Source organism: Pongo pygmaeus, chromosome 17, assembly GCF_028885625.2.
Source record: "Pongo pygmaeus isolate AG05252 chromosome 17, NHGRI_mPonPyg2-v2.0_pri, whole genome shotgun sequence".
Classification (NCBI taxonomy): domain Eukaryota; kingdom Metazoa; phylum Chordata; class Mammalia; order Primates; family Hominidae; genus Pongo; species Pongo pygmaeus.
This window is the reverse complement of record NC_072390.2, coordinates 69735920-69753652: the sequence shown is the minus strand read 5'-3', so window position 1 is coordinate 69753652 and position 17733 is coordinate 69735920. Positions and strand designations below refer to the sequence as shown.

Here is a 17733-nt window from a genome sequence, read left to right as displayed (position 1 = left end):
AGAAAGTACTCTTAAGGTCTCTGGGGCTATTTCATCTAAGGAAGTGCATATAAATGTCTTATTGCTCTCCTGGCTTGCCTCACTAAGTCATTCCTCCTGGAATGAAACTCTAAGCACATCATCATCCATGCTTTTTCTTATGCATTATTTTGGTTGTTTTTTGAGATGCAAATGAAAGGAAATTGGCATTGCTGTGCCTAGACTTTTTTTCTTTTTGCTTTTTTTGGTGGTAACCAGCTGTTTGATAAGCAAACACTCAAAGAGAGCCAGGTCGAGTTGGCCCATGCCATCCGTGCAGCACACATCACTACTGTCTTCTTTGCAAGGATTTCTGCTGGAAACCGCGATTGAAGGTGCACACGCACTCACACATGCACACACACACACACAGAGGCCTCACTTCCCACGGCACAGGCCGGCGCTGCAGCACCCGGGTGGGTGGGAACGTGTTCCAGCAGCAACAGCCCGCCTTCCCAACTCACCAGCCTGCGAAGTTTCCTTGCCGGGAGAGCAGGTGTCGGATTTCAGAGAGGTTTCCTTCCCCTTCCCAAGCCCTGGAACTCCCGGGCTCCACCGTCAGCAGGGAGACGGGATCTGCTCCACAGGGCGATGAGCACGGGGACAGCTCCTTATCTCCTCCAACCTGTGGCTCCGGATGGGTCCAAGGCCGGGCGGTCCGCAGCCCCTGCCCGTCAAAACTGCGAGTGGCAGGGCTGGTGGCACCACCCTCGGAGTCCGCCGCGGCGGCGGGGCTGGGTAAGGTTTGTGTGAGAAGAAGGCGTGTCTGCAAGTCCCAACGCGGATGTGCGGAGCTCACCTCAGGCAAGTCTTGCTGGTGACTCAACTGCTGCAGCGAGAAACACACTTCGCTCGGGGATGAAGTCTCCACACTGTGGGGCTTCAAGCCCTAACAACGAGCTCATTTTTTATTCATTTTTGTTCTGTGTTTTCTTTGATGTTGCTCATTCAAAGAGCCCAGGGCGCTGTGAGAAGAACTGGGGCCCTGGCATCGCGTTCTCTCCTCCGAGGGGATGTCTCATTAACTATGAGGAGTGAAGGCGAGGGATTGCGAGTGGGGAGCAGAGGATGGCCTTGGGAAATAAAAGAGGGCGTTGGAAAGAAATTAATATTTTAAAAGTTAGGATGTGTTCACATGAATGCATTAATCAGTATGCAACATCCAAATTCACTTCCCAAAGCCCTAATTCACTTCCTAAAGTCACTTCAGAGATCAATAGGTTACCACTAAGTAAGATAATGAACACATGGAGGCATTGAACAAGTATTTGTTAAGCACCTACTATGTGCTATGCCGTGTTCTAAACACATTAGATTCACCCACAAAGCAAAGATCCTGGCTGCCCGTGTTGGGATTACATTTTAGACACATTCAGACATCCCTAATTTACAGACTGGTAGTAAAGGTAAGAATACAAGGTTGGGTACATTATAGTAACAACCGATTTACTCCTCTGTGAACAAAATTTAAAAGTTCCAAACCTGTGTCTTGCATTCATGTTAGTAAACAATGAGATGCCAATGACTGCTTGAATTGTAATTGCTTAACTTGGTTCTTATTCGATGCCCTAGAGACAATCTGGGAGGCACTGCTGTTATCAGCTCCCAGAGGATTTCTTGTAGAAGGGAGCAAAGGAATAGCCCAAACCAAAACACAAAACAAACAATAGCAAAGCAGTGGAAAAATGGAGTATTAGAGAAAATATTTTGGTCTCATAGAAATCTGTCTATTATGAAACTATTAGAGAAGTTCTATTTTATGTCCTTCAATGTTCTTGAAAGTTGAAAAGGAGAGTAATAATAATGCCTTCATAATGTTATTGTGAAGAATTGACTTCATATCAGTGATGTGCGTAGAACGTGCCTGGCACAGTAAGTTCTATGAATGTGTTGGCTATACTTATAATTTTGGTAACACTTAATCTACTCCATTGTCCCCAAGTAAATTCCAGTTCATAAAAATTATTTTGGATCTACTGCATAAAAGTATATGAGGCTCAGATTGTAGATTTTCAAAGTATGTATGCTTGGAATCTATATTTATGATAAATCTACTTTGCATTTAAGAGCAATATCTAAGTATATAACAAATGTGTGTCCATGGGCCCAGACAGAAATAAAAGAAAGAACATAAGAACCTTGAATCTTTTCCACTGCTAACACATTGACTTAAAATCACCCTCTGTGCTATACAATGATAACCCCTATTCTTTATCTAGTGCATGTGTTCGCTACTGACATTAGTCCTAACAGCTATTATTTCCTGTATGCAATAGAGTTTCATCTCATTTGGCTTTCACAACATTACTGTGAAATAGGCAAGGCGTCTATTATATTTATTGTCTCCATTTTCAGAATGAGGTAACTGAGGTTGAGAAAGTCACAGTAAATCTGTCCAAAGTGATGCAGTTCAAAAGATGGAAGTCAGGTCTATTGATCCTGAATGCCGAGCTCATAGTGGTCACCGCTTTGTGCTACCCCCCTGCAACTTCTAGAAAAGGTTCCTGCCATAAGAAAATCTGACACACACATTTATTGATGACTCTCCTTGCCACCTTTCCCTAGATAAGTGTGTCACCAGCTTTATAGGGCCAGCTGTTGCAGGGATAGCTCTCCTGGAGTGACTTGCCACATACAGTCCTGTCTCTGAGGTTCCAAGGCTCAGATCCAGTAGCATTACATAGTGACACTACCAGAGAGTGGTGGAACATTTCCTTCCCTGGGAAGAGGGGTTCCAAGGAAGAGAAAGAGTAGGAAGACTTAAGAGAAATGTTGCTTGGCCACTCCATGAAGGCCACTTTGACCAGAGGTAGAGCAGAATAAAAAACAATGGAAAACCAGTGAAAACAAGGTGACAGCACTGTGTGTCACGATAATAACAGTAATAATGTCTTCCTGTACCTGGAGTTTATGTAGCACAACTTAACTAGACATAACATCTGTCTTATTCAATCAATATGGCACTGAGGTAAACGTTAATGTACATGGGGTGATGTGTAGTTACAAATGGCAAGATTATCACATGTATTTCATCTCTCCTCAAACTGCTTCATTACAAGAATAAATGAATTTTTTAAAATGTTACTGAATCACAAAGACAAATAAGCAGATAAAATAACACATAAACTTGTAATGAATTTTGGGAGAAGCTAAATCAGATGCAGGCGTGGTAACTGATTTGGAAGAGCAGAGGATTCTATACACTGTATGCCTCCAGGAGAGATTATGGTAAAAAGCAAGCCAATTCTTCCTGCAAAACCTGGGCAGGCTCAGGCCTAGGAGGCAGAAATCTCAGCATAGAAGGAGGCCAGGTGGTGGGGTAAACACAGGGGTTTGGTTATACGTCTGTATATTGGAATGCTTGGACCCAAAGTTCCCTTCCCCACAGTCACACAATCAACCAACCATAAGTTCCTCCATCTGCTCAATCCAGCTTCCAGGAGACTGGAGGTTTATTTTCTGGAGAAAGTAAACTAGAGTAATTTGTGGTTCAACAAGATGAACTGAACACATGCCTTTTTACCCTGCTCCTAGAGATAATGAATAAAAAAGAAATTTATATACAAAACAGGAAAAAATCTTTTGAAATTGAAAATATACTCAACATTTCCAAAAATCTGACAGATGGGTTAGAAGACTAAGTTGAAAAATCTCTCTATTTAGCTGCAGAAATTTTCAAAAAATGGAAAAAAATTCTGACTAATGGAAATCTCAGAAAGCTCTAGAAGAGTTCTTTCTATGCAGAAAAGGATAAAAACACTAATTTGAAAACAATGCAAAAACAATACCAGAAATGAAGATGATGAACTTTGGGGATCAAAAGTTTCACTAAACGTCCAGGAAAACAATCCTTTAAATTAATCAAATAATTAAACTCATCGAGATATATCATTCTGAGATAAAAGAAATGCAGGAATAAAGAGAAAAACCTAAAATATCTTCCAGAGACATAAAGCAGATCACATACAAGGAAAAAAAAATTGCATTGGATTTCTCAAGAGCAATAATGGATCCAGAAGTTTCTTTGAATGTTTTCACATTTTTTAAATGAAATTATTTTGAACTTAGAATTGTATACCAAGACAAACTGTCAGCCAAGCTTGATTTTTAAAAATTTTCACATATGCAAGGACTTAAAAAATATACATCCTGTGTGCCATTTTAAAGTAACAGTTCCCCAAACAAGCTTACAAATCAAGAAAGAGGAAGAGATGAAACCCCAAAAATGCACGCCCAACATAAGAGGCAGTAAAATAAATTCTCCAGAGCAATAAGTGTGAAGCAGGCCTAAAGAGAGGTGAACAGATGGCTTGCGGTAGGAATGTCTCCAAGAAAAAAAAAATAGAAAGAAAATGATAGATTGTTTGATACACATGTGCATTTGAAAATACAGTAGGTAGTGGGAAGTGCCCACCAGATTCCATGTTCTGCTCTTTTTCCTGAGCACCACACTAGATTTCATTTCTTAGCCCCTTGCAGGTGGGGAGGCATGTCACTGAGGTCTGGTTCATGGATTGTGGGCAGAAGTCATGTACATCACTTCCAGGGTATGCCCATAAAATAACCCCTGAGATCCTCCACACTTGCCCTCTTCCCCTCTTCCCTTACTAGTGTGCAGATGCAAAGAACCAACGAAGAGCTCTAAGCCCCTAGAAGACACGAAAGCCCCTAGATGAAAAGTCATGAACCTGAATTAGGGTATGACATGGCTACCTCAGCTGCCACACATTGGACTACCACATGAGCTAGAAGTAAACTTGTATTGTATGATGCCACGAAGATTTTTTAGAGTTGTTACCACAGTTAGATCACTCTGTTACAGTTTTAAAGATCAGTTTGAGGCAATTGTGAATAGTATACAATAGGTACAGAGTGTGCCGAACTAATTTTAAAAGGACATTATTAACTCCATGAGAAACAACAAGTTGCAAGAGAAAAGAAACATTATGATAGAATACCACTTTGTTCAGATCTGGACATAATAAAAATGTTGGGAACACTGACAAGAGAATTAACCCTAAACTACAATAAAACTACACGTGGAGGATGGCAGAGGGAAAGACTATGTGTGTATATGTGCAGGTAAGACAACTAAACCCTCAACTATTATAACAAAAATCAATAAATAATGTGTAAAGTTGCTAAATAAATAGCAAGATAAGCAAACCAGTTAGACATATAAAAGTACAGTTAAAAAGCTGCTAAAAGAGTCAAATGTTTGCCTGTGGGGATTAAGACCAGGGCTTAGGAGGCAATCTGCACTGTTCCACAAGAACTGTAGATTTTGATTTTGTTTTAAATTGAGATGTATTACCTTAATAAAAATAAAATTAATTTTAAATTACCCTTAAAATACACATAAGGAAACAAAAGATATTTGTTCTATAGAGAAAACATTATGCTTTATTAAAGTATTCACATATACTTTAATATAATGATCTACAAGCAGTGGAGAAAGTGAATCAAAATGCACAATGAAGATAGATTTGAGAGGTTTGCACAATGATTTATTCATTCAACAAACATTTATTAAGCAACTTGTGCCTGGTACACTGCCAGGTATGGGGGATGCAGTGCAGAACATGAAGGAAAAATAAAGGTGGGTTCTAAGGGAAAACAAGCATTTGTAAGCTTTAAGCAACAAACATATTTGGCTTCTTCTCTCTTGTCTTTAGTAGCATGAGCCACTGACCTTCTGGTCATGATAATGCCTTTCATCCTTCACTATCCTCTTAAAAATTTCTCTTGACTTGACCCCCTCACTGATGAGATCTGAGATTTCATAACCCTTCTCTTTCGATTGCAGGGAAGGCTTCACCAGAAAGTTAAGCACACGTGTGCCTCTACCTCCTGCTGATTTTCTGTTCATGCAAAGAAGTCTGTCTAATCACAAATAAAAATCCACCCTTCTCCAGTTTGAGAAAACCTCACAGCGTGACTAACAAGTCATAAGACTGGCCGTGCTAGTTTTCTTCCAGGCCATGCTAGTTTTCTTCACAACGAAGATGTAACTTTGAGAAATATACATGCTTAAGAGACTTTCTACTGGCAAATTACTTTAAATGTGTAGCACACAAAGACCTATTTTAGATATCTGCTCATTAAACTGGCTATGTTTTCACAATTGTACCTATTGCATCTAGTCTGTGGTGAGGTCTTAACCTTCCCAGTTCCAACCTCATGTTGCCTGTTTCTTAGAATGTGTAATGAAGATATACTTGGACCTTATTTGAGATTATTGTAATTTTGTCTAATTTTTTCTTCTTACGTTAGAGGAACATGATGTGGGAAAGGCCCAAATAATTTCACGAGTGATGTTCACATATAGCCTTGATGAAAGTCCTAACTTGCCAAGAAGTCACAGTAGTGTGGGTATGCCATGATCCTGTCTATGAATATTTGACATCTTTATTTAAAAAACCTATAAGCAGAATTTTAGAAATAATGACAACATTGTTTAATCAATTTTAAAAACTGGTTAAAGAGAAGAAAAGTTATAAAAATAAGAACTAAGTATATAGGAAAGAATAATTCATTTTCTAAAGTCATATGACAATATACATACATAAATATAGTCATTTATAAGCATATATAATCGTATGTGTGGACCTAAGTATAGTCATATGCAAATCCATATAAAATGTTTAATTATATTTGCTTTGCTGGTAGCTTTATGGTGAGCTGCAAAATAAAATGTCATATGGGCTTACCATATAAGTACAAATGAATATATGGTGATTTCTCCATTTTCCCAAAAGCTGTTACCTAAAACCAGTGTTTTTGTTACTTTTGCTACTTTTTAAACTGCAAACACTTCAAGCTGTGATGTCATATATTCAGGAATGATTATTAAATCATCTTAAATTCCTTTGCTGGCCTTTTAACCAATTATAAGGTATTTTTTCCAGGCATCTAAACTAACATTGATTAATGTAATTTCAGGCAAATATGTCTTTCCTTCTCAAAGTACACTTTTATCAAATTAATTTGATGATTGTTTCCTTATAAGAGAACTGTAAGGACTCCAATGTTAAGATAACTATCTCTTTTTTAAGGTATAATTTGGGAAATTATCTTGCCTTATTTTTGGCCATATATGATGATATAAGTTGTAAAGAATAACAGCTAGTTGACTGGGTGTGGTAGCCCACTCTCGTAATCCCAGCACTTTGGGAGGTCAAGGCGGGTGGATCACCTGAGGTCAGGAGTTTCAGACCAGCCTGGCCAGCATGGTGAAACCTCGTCTCTACTAATAATACAAAAATTAGCCGGGCGCGGGGGCCATGCCTGTAATCCCAGCTACTCAGGAGACCGAGACAGAAGAATTGCTTCAACCCAGGAGGCAGAGTTTGCAGTGAGCCGAGATTGTGCCATTGCACTCCAGCCTGGGCGACATGCGTGAAACTCCATCTCAAAAAAATAAAAAATAAAAAAATAAAAATAACAGCTAGCTAATTAAGGTTTGATCATAGCAAAGAATCACATGCTATATGATTACTTTTTTAAAACTATACTTTTGGGTAATAATGTCAATAAACCTTATAATTTGAAGTCAGGTAGCATGATGCCTCCAGCTTTGTTCTTTTGGCTTAGGATTGACTTGGCAATGCGGGCTCTTTTTTGGTTCCATATGAACTTTAAAGTAGTTTTTTCCAATTCTGTGAAGAAAGTCATTGGTAGCTTGATGAGGATGGAAATAAAGGGTATTCAATTAGGAAAAGAAGAAGTCAAGTTGTGGGCAGTAAGGCCATTTTCACAATATTGATTCTTCCTACCCATGAGCATGGAATGTTCTTCCATTTCTTTGTATCCTCTTTTATGTCATTGAGCAGTGGTTTGCAGTTCTCCTTGAAGAGGTCCTTCAGGTCCGTTGTAAGTTGGACTCCTAGGTATTTTATTCTCTTTGAAGCAATTGTGAATGGGAGTTCACTCATGATTTGGCTCTCTGCTTGTCTGTTATTGGTGTATAAGAATGCTTGTGATTTTTGCACATTTTGTATCCTGAGACTTTGCTGAAGTTGCCTATCAGCTTAAGGAGATTTTGGGCTGAGACGTTGGGGTTTTCTAGATATACAATCATGTCATCTGCAAACAGGGACAATTTGACTTCCTCTTTTCCTAATTGAATACCCTTTATTTCCTTCCCCATCAAGCTACCAATGACTTTCTTCACAGCTACAGTAACCAAAACAGCATGGTACTGGTACCAAAACAGAGATATAGACCAATGGAACAGAACAGAGCCCTCAGAAATAATGCTGCATATCTACAACCATCTGATCTTTGACAAACCTGACAAAACCAAGAAATGGGGAAATGATTCCCTATTTAATAAATGGTGCTGGGAAAACTGGCTAGCCATATGGAGAAAGCTGAAACTGGATCCCTTCCTTACACCTTATACAAAAATTAATTCAGGATGGATTAAAGACTTAAATGTTAGACCTGAAACCATAAAAACCTTAGAAGAAAACCTAGGCAATACCATTCAGGACACAGGCATGGGCAAGGACTTCATGTCTGAAACACCAAAAGCAATGGCAACAAAAGCCAAAATTGACAAATGGGATCTAATTAAACTAAAGAGCTTCTGCACAGCAAAATAACTACCATCAGAGTGAACAGGCAACCTACAGAATGGGAGAAAATTTTTGCAACCTACTCATCTGACAAAGGGCTAATATCCAGAATCTACAATGAACTCAAACAAATTTACAAGAAAAAAACAAACAACTGCATCAAAAAGTGGGCGAACGATATGAACATACACTTCTCAAAAGACGACATTTATGCAGCCAAAAGACACATGAAAAAATGCTCATCATCACTGGCCGTCAGAGAAATGCAAATCAAAACCACAATGAGATACCATCTGACACCAGTTAGAATGGCGATCATTAAAAAGTCAGGAAACAATAGGTGCTGGAGAGGATGTGGAGAAATAGGAACACTTTTACACTGTTGGTGGGACTGTAAACTAGTTCAACCATTTTGGAAGTCAGTGTGGCGATTCCTCAGGGATCTAGAACTAGAAATACCATTTGACCCAGCCATCCCATTACTGGGTGTATACCCAAAGGATTGTAAATCATGCTGCTATAAAGACACATGCACACGTATGTTTATTGCGGCACTATTCACAATAGCAAAGACTTAGAACCAAGCCAAATGTCCAACAATGATAGACTGGATTAAGAAAATGTGGCACATATACACCATGGAATACTATGCAGCCAAAAAAAAAATGATGAGCTCATGTCCTTTGTAGGGACATAGATGAAGCTGGAAACCATCATTCTCAGCAAACTATTGCAAGGACAAAAAAACCAAACACCGCATGTCCTCACTCATAGGTGGGAATTGAACAATTAGAACACATGGACACAGGAAGGGGAACATCACACTCTGGGGACTGTTGTGGGGTTGGGGGAGGGGGGAGGGATAGCATTAGGAGATATAGCTAATGTTAAATGACGAGTTAATGGGTGCGGCACACCAACATGGCACATGTATACATATGTAACTAACATGCACGTTGTGCACATGTACCCTAAAACTGAAAGTATAATAAATAAATTATAAGGTTTATTTATTTTTTATTTATGTGCAACATGATCTATTCTTTTTTTTCTTTTTTTTTTTGAGATGGAGTCTTGCTCTGTTGCCCACACTGGAGTGCAGTGCCGTGATGTTGGCTTACTGCAACCTCCGTCTCTCAGGCTCAAGTGATCCTCCCACCTCAGCCTCCTGAGTAGCTAGGATTACAGGTGCACGCCACTATGCTCAGCTAATTTTTTGTATGATCTAGTCAATTTTTATTATCAATCTGGTAACAGCTTATATGACTATAAGGAATTTATTTTTATTTTTTATTATATTTCTAGTAGTATACTAAAATACATAATGTAATAAGTATGTTTATATTTATGTATTATATTTTATAATTTCATTATCATATTTAGAATTATAATTATATAATATTGATAGTATATAATATTCATTAATAATAATTATGTTAATATATAATTATTTATAAGTAAATTTCTATTTTTAAAGTAATGTGAAAATTCTAAATACTACAGCTATACAATTCCTTCTGAAATATGTATTGCTGCCATAAACGCTAAGTAGGTTTCTATTCTATGGATTTTTTTAGCTACAGATTTCATTGCTACTGAAGGTTGAGTGGCTGGAAGAAAATCCCCACATACTTCATATAAAATATGAATATGCTAGAACCATTCAATTTATTTTAAATCAATTATAAACAATATATTTTTATAGTCATATATTTGGTATGAGTCTTAACAGAAGAGATGAGTTTTATAAGAATTGATTTTAAAAAACACGATTAGGATAAAGATACAATTAATAAGAACTTCCCATTTTCTTGCATTTCTCTACCTGTAAAATGTGGTGAACACTAGTCACATTGTTATAGGGCATTCAAACCTCTTTCCTGTTTGTGGGGCTTCCTCAGATGCATATCTTAGTGGGAGCCCACTGTAAAAGTGGGAGGTCAGGCGCTCATGGCAGGAATGGTGGTGTGTAGGACCTGAATGCAATAGCACTGAGTGATTCCAGTGGAGGCATACTAACCACATGGTTGAATGCCTTTGCTTATGGCTCTAGTCCCATGCCAACATGCCCTGGAGTAGGAACAACAAAATGCCAAATGAGGGAGAAGCAATCCTACGCCAAAAAAAAATATGGAACTTCATCACTTGTATGAGCAAAGTGAGAAACATGTATGGGAATGAATTCTGAGGGTGCTCATACCAAGGAGAAAGGAGCAAAATTTTAGAAAAGGATGAATTGATTAATATAGACGCACAGGATATAATATACTAGTTTGATTAGCTGGGAGGGCTTGTAATTGTTTTCTCAGTTTGATGAAACTCAAACCCAGATTAAGCCCTGTCTTAATTCAAAGACCCACCCTAACTCTTTAGGAAGGGCATTGCAATACCATTACAAATACATTCAGAATGTCTGCTGCCTAAAATTTCCCAAAGGATTGTACGGCTATTTGCCAAGGTAATTGGCGTTGGAGAACAGGAACATTTCCAGAATAGAAAATTGATTCTAAGCTATCACTAAGATTTGGATAACAAGAAAACCACTGAAATTCAAAGATTCAAGTCAGGATTTGTGGCTTAACCAACTTCAACTTCAATGAGGGCTCAATAGGAGCCTCAAATCCACCTCATATCTATTTTGCTGTTTCCTCCCTTCCTACAGATCAAAGGATAATGTGATGGAAGAGTGAATTCAAAGATACTGAAACTATGCAACACAACTCAAGAGAATATATCCAATAGGACAGTCATTTTCTGAAAGAACTGCAGAAATTAAGGACTTGAATTCTTAATGGTGACACTAATTTCTGGTGATTCTTATGAGATCTCCTCTAGGTTCGCTACACTGACTGTGTAGAAGGTGGATGGGATGGGTCTTCAAGAATGCCAGTGAATAGCGATAAACTTAATCAGATGATTACTTCAATTGCAACTAATGCAACTAATCAAATAGATATATATTCTAATACTTGGTATACTTGGATAGATAGCTCTAAGTGACTTCTTTACTAAATTACTCGCAAGACTCTCCAACTAATCCAGATTTCAGACAAAGCCATTCTGTTTCTTGTATTTTATGCCCAAGAGATTTATGATAAAATATTTATTTGTAGTAGAACAGAGTGATGAATAAAGCCTGTGACATTCCCTTGTAGGATAATTATTTTGGAAGCCTATACATTATAAACTTGAGGGTCTTCCCAAGTTCCAGATAGTGTAAGATCAGTAAGAACTCTAAAACTAAAGCCTTGGGTATTACTCCAAGTTCTGCCAAAGATACATGAGAAATTCATCTTTGATCTTACATGTTCAAAATAGAAGGTTTTAAAATAACTCATTCTGCTGATAAAAGTTTCACACTCTTGATGCCACAATAAGTGTCCAAAGAATGAATGTTTGTTGAGTAAATAACTGAATGAATCTGCTAATTACCTTCACATCCTTAGCAAGGAAAGTTTCAAGGAAGAGAACACAGAATCTCGTGCTTTAAATTTCAGTAACTTTGATTTTTTTAAAAAAAATTGAGATGTAAAACGTTAGAAATAAAGATTTGTGAAAATGATTAAAAGTATTGTATATCAGACTCTCAAAATAAATGTGATTTGCAATAAAAAAGTCTATAGCAAATACATTTCTTGAGCCATAATGATACAAAACATTTATGTTTTTCTCTGTGAAAATTAGAAAGGGCAACTCCTTCACATTAGTCATTATATTATGACCTTATGTCACAATTAGTGATAAACATATTAGCAACTCTCTGTCCTGCATTTTAATAAATAAATCACAGAAATGCCTTGGCTATTGCTGGTTGCCCTTAGCCTCGCCACAACTCATTAATGGACAAAATGGGTTTGTGACAGTCAGAAAACACACAGCCCAAACTTCCACTTAATGATCCTAACTCTAAGATCTTTTAACACTTGGCACCACGATTTGGAACCTGTTTTCTCCAACTAACTGGAAGTGTTTTTCACTTTCTTTGAGACTATCACTGTCAAGATAAAAATTATCCTTAAATCTTTTCTGTTTCAAAGTTAAAAAAATAAATATTTGCTTAAACCATTCATTTTGTTATTAATGATCATTCAATAAATTAGAAAAATATTTAAACATATAGCTCCAAATATGTCAATCCCTCAGTCATCTTGGCACAGATATACTTATGGATTTAAAAATACTACAAATACAAGTTTTTGAAAATATTGGAAATCTGTGAAATATCCTGAAGTTGAATTCAACCCCTAACCCCATGACTCTATGACCCCATGTTTGATGTAGAAGCAACTATTATCGTATTTCACCCACTCTTGATTTGGCATTCGCTTTATACCCTCAATTTGGTCAGTGGGGACTAGACAGCATTCCCAACTTACTAGTGTTTTTGCTGGCACAATTGATATTTTTTGGCCATGACAAGGAACGACCAACTCTACATTTCACAGTAACTCCAGAAACACTTGCTACTCACACTTAAGCATATTACAATAGTGGATGTTTGTACTGGTGAATTTGTGCCATCACATACACTAACTATATTAAGTAAGCCAGTTGAAAAAGATAGGGGTTTAGATATTTAAACCTGATAAATGTACACATTGAAACAAAAATATTTTGGTACTTAAAGAAAGAAGATTTATTTAGCTGGTAATTTATTAATAATAATACTGGCCAGGCACAGTAGCTCCTGCCTGTAATCCCAGCACTTTGGGAGGCCAAGGCAGGTGGATCACCTGAGGTCAGGAGTTCGAGACCAGCCTGACCAACATGGAGAAACCCCGTCTATACTAAAAATACAAAATTAGCCGGGCATGGTGGGACATAATGAGCTATAACTTTAAGAATTTTTGTAGAGTAAATACCATCATGAATTGCTTTGGGTGGTTTCTTAAAATGGTCCTCAATGTAGAATAATTACATTAATAGCAAATTATTAAAGATTATCAAGAAAAATAGTAAGAGCTTCTATAAGGGAGTGAGGGGTTTACAAAATGATGCTCCTTGAAGATTTGGCTAAATCAATAAATTGATTTTAGAGTAAGGAATTGATAGACTATTCTCAGGTACACAGATTTTGATAAGTCCAGAGGCAGAGGGATTTGAGGCTATATCTCCCAGGAGTGTTTGGAAAATAGCCATTACGTGTTGGTGGTTAAATGAGAATCATTGTCCTTTAGCCAATGAGGTAAGATGATGTCATGAAAGCTGAGAAGTCTGACATGGCTATGTCTGCACAAAGGGGTCCCTGTTTCTGCCCAAGTTTAAAACAGGGGAGGATCCTCTGCAAGTTTGTTCTAAGCCTTTTCTCTAATACATAGTTACCATACTCCTGCAATAATACTTCATGGAAGATTAGTCTGACCCTTGGAAAACAATCGAAGTAGTTATAATCCATGCATTTTTCAATGAGAAAAATATTGCCCCAGGGAGGCAAAATTTGTTGTTAGGAGGTGACATAATGTTACTCTTTTTATGTATAAAGCACAGATATATCTACGGCACATAAACAGATACACAGTATATCTGTGGTATTAAATTCTCATTTGGGTGACAATGAGGGAAAAAAAATTCTGAAAAGGCTTTTAGGGTGGGGTTGGGGGTTGAGATGGTGGTTGTGAAATAAAGGATGAGAAAAACTGATAAATACCAAACACAAAATAATAACAGCACATTCCTTTCAGCCCTGACTCACAAAGGTGTTCACAGACACTTAAACGTATAAACTTGATAAACATAACCTCATTCAATATCCTACAATAAAAACTATTTATAGTATATATACTCAAGTAACTGAATGGATTAACTCAGTTAAATGTTGAAATATATCTATTCAAAAGATTAATGTGGTTTTAGAATATTAATATTTTGGCATGGTTGTTATTCTATTAATCCCATTTTTGTGTTGGGAAGATAAAAATACATGCTTAACAAACCTTGCCTTTTTATTGTCTACAAAAGAGGGATTAGATATAACTAATCTAGGAAATATATCCTGTCAATTGTTAAAAATATTTTTAAAATAGCCAGGAGGGTAATCTGCTCTGGAGTATTGAGTTACTCAGAGAAGGTGGGATCACTATTTGGGATTTAATTTTTTAAAAATGTTTTCCCATGGCAACTGGAGAAACAACACAACAACACATGAAGAAAAGCCATAGATTTCCCTCCTCCATTTGATCCTATTCCCTTGAGCTAAACCAAAAATATTTTCACATTAATGTTCAAACAAATACTAATTTATGTAGGGTTTTAAAAATAGAATAGTTTTATTCAATAAATCTGGATTGTAAATCTGGATCTTTCACAGCTTTCCCAGTGCAATGGCAAAGATGAATAGTTACTGCGACAAAGTAGTTGTCATAGCCTACAAGTCTGAAATATTTATTGTCTGGCCCTTTACAGAGAGAGTTTGCTGTCCCTAACAATAGAGGATTTGGTTAAATAAATTACTGTTCATCCACTCAAAACAGACTGAATTTATTGAAATGTTATTGTAAGAGAGTGCTTAATTAAATGAAAATAGATGCACAACGCATATGAACTAAGCAATTGAAAACAGCATACATGGTGAAAGTCTATTTTTGTTGAAATGTGCACATATACAAAAAATACTATGTTAGGTGCTTAGAGTTAAAAGAGCTTGGCTATCAGAGTTTCATAGACCCAAGTTCCATTACTGACCATACCAACTAATTATCCATTGTGTGGAAAAATCAGTTACTTTATCTTCTTTCTCCATTAAAAAAAATAATAACCTGGGGATGTTGAAGTATAGATATCTCTCATCTCCTTCCAAAAATTGATTTGAGGTGAATTCATATATTTATATCTATTCCTGTGTGAGTCTGTTTATGTTGCTGTAAAGGAATACCAGAGACTGGGTAATTTATAAACAGGTTTATTTTGGCTCATGGTTCTGCAGACTGTACAAGAAGCATGGCACCAGCATCTACTTGGCTTCTGGCAAGCCCTTGGGAAGCTTACAATCATGGCGGAAGGCAGAGGGGGAGCCAGTGTATCACGTGGTGAGAGGGGGAGCAAGACAGAGGGCAGAGGTGCCATGCTCTTTGAAACAATCAGATCTTGAGTGAACTCATTTCCACTCATTACCATGGGGAGAGCACCAAGCTATTCATGAGGGATCCAACTCATGACCCAACATCTCCCACTACATCCCGCTGTCAACCTGGGGATCACATTTCAACATGAGATTTGGAGGGGACAAATATCCAAACCATATCAAATCCCTTATGGAGATTTAATTATTAAATGAAGCACATAAACTTTCTCATAGCATGTCTAGTACATGGCACAGCAGACTACATTTTTAAATGTTCCTCTTACCTCTGCTTCAAGTAGGCAATAGAAGAAGGTAAGAATCTCCTATCTTATTTATTTTTCAATAAGAGATGGGATACAGAAAAGAGTAAAGAAAACCCCTTCAGTGCTGGGGTATTCTCCAGCCACAGCAGTAGACAAGAACCACAGAACCTCAGAGAAAAGCCACAACCGAAAGTAGCATGAGAACAAGGCGTTAGCATATTTCTATGCCATGACATTTTGTTTCTTCTCTGAATTATGTCAACTAGGGGGTATAGTTGCAGAGGGTGAGAGAGAATCTATGCTTCTTTATTCACTCTATTTCTCAGGCTGAGACAGAATTATCATTTGCATCAAGAAGATGGGGAAAATATTTCTTGAATTATTAGTTTTATTTGCAACTATTTGGTATAGATATTGTATATAGATGTACATATACATATATATGTGTGTTTGTATATATTTTGTTTTCCTCACACTACGATTTAAATTATTCTAGTATTTCATTTTAAACCATTAGAAATAAAGTATTAAAAATTAATTCCTAAAATGTCCTTGTTAATTATTATGTAGAGTCATAGAATCTCAAAATTTGAAAGCAATTGTCTAGGTTAGAATTTCCCAAACTCTCTTCCATGGAACACTACACCTGAAAGGTATTAATAAGTGTGTGTGTGTGTGTGTGTGTGTGTGTGTATGTTAAAGGAGTTCCATGGTCAGACTTCTTTGGGAAATTCTGCCCCTGCTACTCTCTCTGCAATGAGTACTAACACATTAAGGTTTCCAAAGTAATGAAACTTCTTTATTTAGCCTGTCTCATCCAAAGTAATTTGGCAATAAAATTTCTTTACTCGTAAAACTCCTATTTAACATCTCCTAGGGTTATTTCCAGAACATCTATAAATTTTCATGTAGTTAAACCCACTCATTCTACAGATGAGGAAATATAATCATGTACGACAAAAAAGTGAACCCGGCAACTCAAATCTTCCATTCATTTCTGTTTGCCAACTATTGATCTCAATATTACCCAGATTCTAAAATTCTGTTTAATACAACAGCATGTTTATCTTTTCTCCATCCCAAAACCCCCCAAAATGTCAATGAAACTAATAGAGAGGTATTCATTCATAAAGACAATAGCAAGAGAAAAGTACAACAGATATTTTGACATTAGCAAGTGTGTGCTTATTACCTTATCAGAGCAAATTTACACAAAATCCCTTCACTAGGAGTCATGGAGGAGAGTGATGGATTCGCTCAGAACCCATTGAGATGTTCAGCATTTAAAAATAGCAGGTACCGTAAAAAGTATTGGGTGGACAGGAAGTTGCAATATAGGCATTGAGTGAATGTCTTATGAAAGAAAAATAAATCTCAAGACCCCCAAATCATTAAGCCAAAGGGAAAAGTCGAAGTGGAAACTGCATCAGGCAAACTTGCTTCCCGTTTTATTCCTAAATAAGATAGCTACAAAGATAAAAAGCCACATACCTCCCTCACAATTTGTCCACAAGGAAATTCCTGAAGGCCTAAAGATCTTTACCCTAAAACACAGTTCTGTTGAATTTCACCCTGACAATGTAAATCGATAGCTGATCTTCACAGGTGTAGGACAGAAAGTCATTCCTCTGCTCACCTGAGACAAATGCATATCTGATTGCTTCCTCTGCACTACTGTTTATGTAAAAATGCAGATTCACTGAGCCAGACTAAAGCGTAAGTGACTATTCCTCCATCCTCCTCTCACATGTAAATTGTGTATCAGCAAAAGACTGATCAAAGACCCAAAAGACTCAAAATGCCGTGATTTGTC

The 17733-nt window shown here is 37.2% G+C and overlaps 1 protein-coding gene across 3 annotated transcripts in view; it reads right to left on the bottom strand.

The window, feature by feature from the left end:
- The window catches only part of RAB27B (RAB27B, member RAS oncogene family), a 185100-nt gene that overhangs the window by 67268 nt on the left and 100099 nt on the right, over positions 1 to 17733 (bottom strand). Inside the window, exon 1 of one of the 3 annotated variants that reach the window (XM_054460510.2) lies at positions 483 to 729. The exons of the other annotated variants lie outside the window; for them this stretch is intronic. The gene's annotated coding sequence lies outside the window, so the exon portion shown is untranslated. Of the gene's footprint in view, positions 1 to 482; positions 730 to 17733 lie in introns of those variants that run through there. 3 annotated transcript variants of the gene reach the window in all.